General features: G+C 32.2%; 2 long non-coding RNA genes across 6 annotated transcripts; both read right to left on the bottom strand.

Moving 5' to 3' along the window:
- Window positions 1-912: 912 nt before the first annotated feature.
- LOC148610522 (uncharacterized) lies at window positions 913-3657 on the bottom strand. 3 transcript variants are annotated; one of them, XR_015924689.1, is made up of 3 exons: window positions 2877-3657; window positions 1564-1669; window positions 913-1052 (listed from the first exon to the last, which is right to left on the bottom strand). It is a non-coding gene; the product is annotated as an uncharacterized LOC148610522 (long non-coding RNA). The 3 variants fall into 3 exon arrangements; XR_015924690.1 differs by lacking the exon at window positions 2877-3657 and adding an exon at window positions 2393-2626; XR_015924688.1 differs by lacking the exon at window positions 2877-3657 and having other exon boundaries at window positions 1564-2709.
- Window positions 3658-8322: 4665 nt separating this feature from the next.
- Window positions 8323-10435, bottom strand: LOC148610521 (uncharacterized). 3 transcript variants are annotated; one of them, XR_015924686.1, is made up of 3 exons: window positions 10287-10435; window positions 8974-9079; window positions 8323-8462 (listed from the first exon to the last, which is right to left on the bottom strand). It is a non-coding gene; the product is annotated as an uncharacterized LOC148610521 (long non-coding RNA). The 3 variants fall into 3 exon arrangements; XR_015924687.1 differs by lacking the exon at window positions 10287-10435 and adding an exon at window positions 9803-10035; XR_015924685.1 differs by lacking the exon at window positions 10287-10435 and having other exon boundaries at window positions 8974-10119.
- Between the last annotated feature and the right edge of the window lie 3 nt (window positions 10436-10438).

The following is a 10438-nucleotide window of genomic DNA, read 5'->3' as shown; positions in this document are numbered from 1 at the left end:
TGTACATGTATCATGTAGCCTTCGGGCTCGTAGTTTCTTTTTTTACGAATTAACGGCATTTCATTGTATCTCTATTACATATTTGATGCTTGTAAATAACCAGTAAATGTACACAGATTTCACCGTATTGGGGTTTATATGAAGCAGGGGCAATAATGTTTATGTAACCTGAAAATTCAAGTACATGGCATGATTATGATTAGTTCAAAATTCAACAATAAATCCTTCTTTTTCAAAATGTTTAATGTCTGTAAATGTTTATATTTTATTCTATTTACCCATGGAACTTGTTTTTTTTCATTGATTGGTTATGGTTTCAATGCATATTGCAATTTCAGGACAAGAATGTTTTACTGTATGAAATGATCTTGCTTTATACTACTCTACTATCATGACATTTTGAGGCGGTTTCATAGTGCTACCTCACAGAATCAACAGTTGCTTAGCCAAATAGTTTTTACACAAAATTACTTGTTCGAGAAGTAGTGGAAGATTTAGCACTCACTAGTCATAAGTAGAAAACATAAATACATGTACCATTTATGTTTGCCAATGAGATAGTCATTCAAAAAACAAAGCAAGTAACGATTAAGCTTCTACAAGTGAAATCACCACATGGATATCAATAATGGGCAAACCACATACCATTAAGCAATCTTTAAAAAGGCCCAAAAACAAATAAAGTAAAACTATTTACAAAAGACCATAATCAACCTAATCTACAGAAAACAATGAAGTAATTTTTTAGCTCAGTTGATAGAGTGACAGCTTGCAGTGCACGGGATTCTAGGTTGTATTCCAGGATGGTACTGTTAAGAAGTATACATGGCTGTCATTGTATACATGTATGAAAGTGACTTTTACTTTTGAAGCACAACACATTTAAACCTTGTACATTTGCAAAAGAAACACGATTTTGAAAATCTTTATTTTCAAACTTCAGCTTCATATCAGCTTTCATTACAGTGCAAGCAGAGATTTGAACAGCATTGAAGATCATCTAAATTATACATGTATGAATTCTTTTCAGTCATATATATGCCATGGATGACCTGGAAGTATAAAAATCAGTAATAAATATACATAATACTCATATTCAAAGTTATTGTGATTCATAAATCCTGTATTGAAGTAGACCTCTATTTAAGTAAACCCTACATTATATGGCTCATTGGATGTTTGTTTTTCTTCAAGCAAAACATCCCATTATGCTAAAATATTATGTCTATGTTACAATCTTTATTTAAGTGTCATGGAAACTGTAGTACTACACTTTAAGCGATAAACACATATGGGATCTATCTACATTACACATATAGAAATAATACAAATACATTTCTAAAATAAATTGACTAATGAGAGTTTCTAGTGAACAATCAAAAGACTTTGAAAGTGGGGGTCCATGCTATTAATTTCCTCATTTTTGCAAATATTTTCCACATTACTTCCAACATTTCCCAACAAAAGAGGTGGTTCCTACCTTTGGAACACCCCAAATCAATATTAATTTTTTTTTCAAAAAAAAGGCATAAAAATATTGTATACAGAACCTCAAATACCTACACAGTCTATTATCATACTTCATTTGAACAGAGCTTCCTGTTATGTATGACTTGTCTGGTAACTTGTATCATTGGTAGATGAACATGACGGCTGCATCCAAAATTTTCTGGAAAATATCAAAACACATTTCCTTTTAATATGGAAAGAGTTACTGAAAATCAACATGGATAGACTTTTATCATACTGTGATGACTATGGTATAATTGTACATGTTCATGACAACATACTGTGTAAAAGAAGCCTGATGACTGATAAAACTAGTTCCTTATCCTTAGTTACTGATATACAATGTAAGTCAACAGCTCGTATTGATGGATCTATTAAAAAAGTAAAAAAAAATAGCACGATAAACTTCTTAAAAAATTGAAAATTGTGTCATATACAAGGTCATACAAATGTATATCTTAATGTTTAGATTAATTTCCAAATCATATGATTAATGTAGTTTACTTCAAGTTATGTATGAAATGTTCTCATATGACTTACATGTACAATACATTGGAACATTAAATATTGTTTTTGATTGATCTTGGTCAACTGTTCAGCAATACTTGTTTCACTGGAGTTTCCTTGACCTTGTACATGAATTTATTTTTGTTCTCAAAAATGAAATATGGGGTACTGTATACACAAATAACAGATTCTTGTAAGGCTTTGTTTGTGTTACCCTCATCATGTTCAACAAGTTTGTATCATAGACTGTTTCATTTAAATGAAAATCAAGTCATCGACTCAATGACAACTCTTCATGTCTTTATAAAAATGTTTGTATGGACTATGGAACATGTATACAGTACACATGTAAGGCTTAAGAAAGTTTCTTGTGTACCATATCTCCTGTAATTTGAACTGCACTCATTTACTTAGACTACAGCACATGATTTAGACAAATTATAATTAACAAATACATAGTATACACTTAAGTTATTTATCATAATTCTTCATTATTGTAACTGTGTTCGAGCTAAATAAAATATTTGTATTTTCATCATGGCGGCACTGTAAACAATAATGAATGCATATCATTAATGTTCGTTCGTTTTGCTAATAAATGTTTTGATATATAAAATTATAAAAACAAGAAAATATAGCAAACAGCTGAAATACAAACAAATTGTCATGTTCGAAATGAAAAATATACTCAAATAAAACATTGATTTAGCGACAAATATGCCTAAGTTCATAAGCAAGCTGCTGATAAAAAAACACAATGGAGAAAATTTTAAATAGTTTGGTGTTTTTGTAGAAGGTTTGGAATTAACTCAAACTACGATTTTCCGGTTAATTTGTATTTACCTTAATGTGTCACTTACTTTTTGGTGGAATATATGTCTATATGTGAGTACACGAAACTCAAATTTAGACGACCCCTCCCCCATGTGACAGCATGGTTTTTCACAAAATACCGTTCGGAAGTCAAAAGTTCAAAAGTCATGTAAAAGTCTGAGAATTCCGAACTCCTGTTTCCACGGGCTGCCAAAATATGTATAGTATAATTGCATAACGTAATATCCGGTAGATTCTATTTTGACCCGATCATTAACGATGGCTGATCTGCAAAGTCAGCCAATGGACACTGAAGACATCCCACAATCAGAACCGCTTGTTGGTCAGATTCCTCACTATAGAGGTGGTCATGCTTTTGAAGTTCCAGACAAAGTTCGTTTGCTGAGATTTCTGTGTCTGGGTGTGGATGACCGTGTTTACAGGGCCAATACACAGCATTCGAATTTCACCAGATCAAATGTCCCATTCATTGACAGGTATGTAGATAAGCCCTATACAGTTTTGTGTATTTACCGAAAATGTTTATTTGACATTTTTGTGTCTTGATTAAGTTAATGTCTAGACATTTTTCATCGATTTCACCTTTCTAATTACCTTCCTGTATGATATACTCAAAGGCCACAAAAACGCACCTGTACGTGTGTACAACCAGGGGCGCATTTCTTTTACCCGAATCTGAAACATGATTCTGAATCATTTTCATGTTTCACTGTTTCTTTTACTTGAAACAGAAACATGATATCGAAACATTTGAAACATAAGCGATTGATGTTTCAAACTGAAGGCTAAAAACCACTAATTCCACTTCCCATAGGCTTCTATGCTAATTTCACAATATTCAATGGCTTCTCTGGACTTTACCTTAACTTTAACCTGCAGAGGACTATATATCAGCATGATTCTACATATGTCAGCTCACAATCCTCAGAATGGCATGTGGGGTTAGCAGACTTGCAGTGCAGTACTGGTCACCGGAAGTGAAGTGTCTATAAATAGCATGGGAAATCCAAGTGTTTTCACAAGATAGGGGTATATTTAAAAATCATGATGGAGATTAGGCTTCACATCACAAGAAGCAAAATCACCTATAAAATGTACAGAAATGTTTTTCCTTTCAGAAACTGTTTAATTTTTTTAAATAAGATGAGAACTTTTTTCACAGCACTATGAGGAACAGGGGTAATTTCTGCGTAGGACTATTTTTGCATACGTTCCAAATGCTCATTGGTTGAATTGGTGGTCTGTAACCTGAAACACAAACCGAAACCGGTCCCGATATTATTTTGCTTCGCTACCAAGCCATTTTGTTACTTTTGAAACATGTTTGTTTTGATAGAAACTGAAACATGTTACAGTTTCTCAAATGTTGTATTTCTAATCACCGAATCATGTTTCTGTTTTTTGAAACATTGTACTGAAACATTTTTCAGATTCAGGTAAAAGAAATGCGCCCCAGGTGTCCAAAAAACGATTCTGTAATTTTGAAGACAACATGATTTGCAAATGTGGTGTTGTTATGTTTGTTTTCAGTAGGGACCAGTTAACCTAAATTTCACTCTGTCATGCTGTCAGATCAGTTGTGGATCTAACAGAGGGGCTTGCTCCCGCTATCAATTATTCAGCCCCACTTGTCTAGTGGGGCTGCATATTTGATAGTGGCAGCAAGCCCCTGTGGATCCAGTCAGTTTCCAGAAATATTGAAAAGGTGGGTAGGGGAATGGACTAATCCCTTTTGGAATTCAGCACTGGAAATATATTTTTTTTTTGTTTTGACCTGTGGTGGTCAAAACAAAAAATATCTCCAGTGCATGCTGCAGTGTGTCTGATTGGCAATTTTAAATTTGTACCACCGAAAGTGTTATTCAATATTGAACCGAGGTCAAAAGGTCATAGAAAATAATACATTTTAGATGTGTATAAATTGATATTGTATCTTAATGATATATTTAGAATACATGTACATATGTTGTGTATACAGGTATGTATCAAGAAGAGTAATTGTATTGTGAAAACAAATAAATAATTTGTTTATCTTGTTATAATGATAATTTTTATATCTAGTTAGAACAATGTAACATGTTTATTATAAGGGAAAGTGGTTTAGTCATTATTCAAAAATCAAGAATTACGGTGTTATGATGAAATTAAGATTTCAATATGACATTTAAATATAAATATAATGAATTCAATATGACATTTTTGTTCGATCAATTAAAAAAAATGTGCATGTTTAATGAAATGTTGTACACGAAATATGGCCTTTAAGCCCGACAAACGTCATTATCACACCCGAAATGATAGTCAGCACATATTTTACAGTCACATGCATTAAAAAAAAAACGTTGCTGAAGCATGATAAACAAACATAACCAGAAATACTGACGTTGTATATTGATAAGAAACTTATTCGATGGTTTCTGATATATTGGTTCTTATTGGATGTGATATAAATAATGATACGAAATATATAATGTAAACTTGTTTAGAAGAAAATAAATAGAGCAACAAGTATTACAGGTAAAAAATGCAAATTATTTTTTACTTCTACGCATAAAAAACTTCTAGTTCTTAATTTTGTATAAACGCATTTAAATAAAATATTCCATTTAGCACTACCTTTTTAAAAATCCGTTTTCGTTTTTATAGGAAATCGGGAACAACGAACTAAATTTGAATACCGTAAGTAGATACACCTATATCGATGTAGAAATGTCAAATAATCAAGATCCAACTGGATCTCCTATAAACACTAATACATTATCATCAAACCAAATCGTATTTAATACTAGACCAACTGCTACCAACACAGCTGTAACGGGAGGACACCTATCCATTGGTACACCCACCGGAAGTATTTATAATTATATCGATGTTGACATACCAATGGAAGTCCAAGTCGCCCAAAGACATTCTATTGCCGGAAGAAGTCACAATTACGACGAAATAAATGATGAAGATGTTTTGTCCAGCGTGTATCAGCACTCATCAGAACAAAACTTAAACAACCGACTTGCGGATGATACGTACGCAAAGGGAGATAAAGTAAATATGTTACCTTCCTCAGGCCAGAAGGTTCTCTATGCCCAAACAAATAAACAAAAAGGGACTCTTGAGGATGTGTATCATGTTCCACAACACTGGCGGAAAAAAGAAAAGTTTGCGTTGAACTATGACCACATGACTACTGATAATTCTACATACAACCAGCTGCAGTTTTCTTTAAAATAAGCTTATACTATTCTGTACATGTTTGTTATAGTGTTTTATAGGGAAATATATATTAAACAAGTGTTATGACGTCAACCTAAAGTTTCAGCAGTTGATTCTGTTTTTCCGATTCAACGGTAGACAAACAATAGACAAAACTGTGAGTAGTTTTTTTTAGAAGGTGTAAGCCGTTGTTCGATTTATCAGTACGTATACGCCACTAACTACCATTAGTACAAAAAAGACCTAACAAAAAAGTTCAGTCATTTTTTAACGTTGACTTCTGAAAGTATATCCGCAAATCTAAGTTGGGTTTCCGCTAGTCTTTTCTCCTTTCGCCAGTTTGTTTATCACGAATTGGCGTTTAACTGTACACTTCGCTTGCTACGTAGTGATAATTTGCAGTTCCAAGGTCAATAATCCATTAAGACCGTAAATGGTACGTGTATGTGCGTCGCAGCTGCTGGTCGGAGGAAAACCGTTTAAATAGGATTTTTTGTTACTTGGGCGTCCATTGCATGTACCCGAGGCATTTTGCTCCCGACCAGCGTGCTGGACTGAAATTTAATAAAAAAACATATCGAATACAATTTATCATTTCGTAGTTAATCATAAAAAAGGTAAATTTTTCGAGAGAAACGATAATAATTTTTTTTAGATACGAAAATGCCTTGATTATCTGTCTCCCGTATTCGGTTTTTGAAATGCAACTGCAAAGTCAAAAAAAAAAAAAAAAAAAAAGGAAAGCAAGAATGGTAGTTTCGTATTATCAAGATATTTTTTTGAATTTGTGTGTACTATTTCCATAAAACCTGTCGAATCCCTGTTAACGGACGAAATACAGCCGACCACACTTATACCGTAATACTATAATATTTTCATATGAAAAGGGCACAGTACACTCATCTGCAAATAAATACCTAACGAAAATAATAACTTGAAATATGCATATAATGAAGAATAAGTCTCTGAGAAGGTCAGACAAAATGGGAAAAGTTTGAAAATTAAAAACTCGACGATCTGAAAATAAAGTTTCATTCAAAGATATTTTCTCTATTTGAAAGGGACATTATTATGATTATATTGAATTTGATTACATTGGTTCTTCTTCAATAGAACGTTAGAAAATTGATGATTTTGAGAGAGTTCCATGACCTCGAAATGTTTTCAGTGCATTTTAATGACATTTTAATTCATTTTAACAAGATAAGATAAAAATGGTTCTTTCTTCTTGACTCTGATGGTAGAAATTATCAAATTACAGTGTCTAAATGATGGGTTCTTGCATAGCATGTTTCACACCCACACACACACTTACACTGGTTGATCTCGACATAGAGACTGATGCTTACATGTACATGTATCATGTAGCCTTCGGGCTCGTAGTTTCTTTTTTTACGAATTAACGGCATTTCATTGTATCTCTATTACATATTTGATGCTTGTAAATAACCAGTAAATGTACACAGATTTCACCGTATTGGGGTTTATATGAAGCAGGGGCAATAATGTTTATGTAACCTGAAAATTCAAGTACATGGCATGATTATGATTAGTTCAAAATTCAACAATAAATCCTTCTTTTTCAAAATGTTTAATGTCTGTAAATGTTTATATTTTATTCTATTTACCCATGGAACTTGTTTTTTTTCATTGATTGGTTATGGTTTCAATGCATATTGCAATTTCAGGACAAGAATGTTTTACTGTATGAAATGATCTTGCTTTATACTACTCTACTATCATGACATTTTGAGGCGGTTTCATAGTGCTACCTCACAGAATCAACAGTTGCTTAGCCAAATAGTTTTTACACAAAATTACTTGTTCGAGAAGTAGTGGAAGATTTAGCACTCACTAGTCATAAGTAGAAAACATAAATACATGTACCATTTATGTTTGCCAATGAGATAGTCATTCAAAAAACAAAGCAAGTAACGATTAAGCTTCTACAAGTGAAATCACCACATGGATATCAATAATGGGCAAACCACATACCATTAAGCAATCTTTAAAAAGGCCCAAAAACAAATAAAGTAAAACTATTTACAAAAGACCATAATCAACCTAATCTACAGAAAACAATGAAGTAATTTTTTAGCTCAGTTGATAGAGTGACAGCTTGCAGTGCACGGGATTCTAGGTTGTATTCCAGGATGGTACTGTTAAGAAGTATACATGGCTGTCATTGTATACATGTATGAAAGTGACTTTTACTTTTGAAGCACAACACATTTAAACCTTGTACATTTGCAAAAGAAACACGATTTTGAAAATCTTTATTTTCAAACTTCAGCTTCATATCAGCTTTCATTACAGTGCAAGCAGAGATTTGAACAGCATTGAAGATCATCTAAATTATACATGTATGAATTCTTTTCAGTCATATATATGCCATGGATGACCTGGAAGTATAAAAATCAGTAATAAATATACATAATACTCATATTCAAAGTTATTGTGATTCATAAATCCTGTATTGAAGTAGACCTCTATTTAAGTAAACCCTACATTATATGGCTCATTGGATGTTTGTTTTTCTTCAAGCAAAACATCCCATTATGCTAAAATATTATGTCTATGTTACAATCTTTATTTAAGTGTCATGGAAACTGTAGTACTACACTTTAAGCGATAAACACATATGGGATCTATCTACATTACACATATAGAAATAATACAAATACATTTCTAAAATAAATTGACTAATGAGAGTTTCTAGTGAACAATCAAAAGACTTTGAAAGTGGGGGTCCATGCTATTAATTTCCTCATTTTTGCAAATATTTTCCACATTACTTCCAACATTTCCCAACAAAAGAGGTGGTTCCTACCTTTGGAACACCCCAAATCAATATTAATTTTTTTTTCAAAAAAAAGGCATAAAAATATTGTATACAGAACCTCAAATACCTACACAGTCTATTATCATACTTCATTTGAACAGAGCTTCCTGTTATGTATGACTTGTCTGGTAACTTGTATCATTGGTAGATGAACATGACGGCTGCATCCAAAATTTTCTGGAAAATATCAAAACACATTTCCTTTTAATATGGAAAGAGTTACTGAAAATCAACATGGATAGACTTTTATCATACTGTGATGACTATGGTATAATTGTACATGTTCATGACAACATACTGTGTAAAAGAAGCCTGATGACTGATAAAACTAGTTCCTTATCCTTAGTTACTGATATACAATGTAAGTCAACAGCTCGTATTGATGGATCTATTAAAAAAGTAAAAAAAAATAGCACGATAAACTTCTTAAAAAATTGAAAATTGTGTCATATACAAGGTCATACAAATGTATATCTTAATGTTTAGATTAATTTCCAAATCATATGATTAATGTAGTTTACTTCAAGTTATGTATGAAATGTTCTCATATGACTTACATGTACAATACATTGGAACATTAAATATTGTTTTTGATTGATCTTGGTCAACTGTTCAGCAATACTTGTTTCACTGGAGTTTCCTTGACCTTGTACATGAATTTATTTTTGTTCTCAAAAATGAAATATGGGGTACTGTATACACAAATAACAGATTCTTGTAAGGCTTTGTTTGTGTTACCCTCATCATGTTCAACAAGTTTGTATCATAGACTGTTTCATTTAAATGAAAATCAAGTCATCGACTCAATGACAACTCTTCATGTCTTTATAAAAATGTTTGTATGGACTATGGAACATGTATACAGTACACATGTAAGGCTTAAGAAAGTTTCTTGTGTACCATATCTCCTGTAATTTGAACTGCACTCATTTACTTAGACTACAGCACATGATTTAGACAAATTATAATTAACAAATACATAGTATACACTTAAGTTATTTATCATAATTCTTCATTATTGTAACTGTGTTCGAGCTAAATAAAATATTTGTATTTTCATCATGGCGGCACTGTAAACAATAATGAATGCATATCATTAATGTTCGTTCGTTTTGCTAATAAATGTTTTGATATATAAAATTATAAAAACAAGAAAATATAGCAAACAGCTGAAATACAAACAAATTGTCATGTTCGAAATGAAAAATATACTCAAATAAAACATTGATTTAGCGACAAATATGCCTAAGTTCATAAGCAAGCTGCTGATAAAAAAACACAATGGAGAAAATTTTAAATAGTTTGGTGTTTTTGTAGAAGGTTTGGAATTAACTCAAACTACGATTTTCCGGTTAATTTGTATTTACCTTAATGTGTCACTTACTTTTTGGTGGAATATATGTCTATATGTGAGTACACGAAACTCAAATTTAGACGACCCCTCCCCCATGTGACAGCATGGTTTTTCACAAAATACCGTTCGGAAGTCAAAAGTTCAAAAGTCATGTAAAAGTCTGAGAATTCCGAACTCCTGTT

The sequence above is a fragment of the Perna viridis genome, chromosome 8 (assembly GCF_037379345.1).
Source record: "Perna viridis isolate PV_CMFRI_1.1 ecotype Kerala chromosome 8, ASM3737934v1, whole genome shotgun sequence".
Classification (NCBI taxonomy): domain Eukaryota; kingdom Metazoa; phylum Mollusca; class Bivalvia; order Mytilida; family Mytilidae; genus Perna; species Perna viridis.
This window is presented reverse-complemented; position numbering and strand designations above follow the sequence as displayed.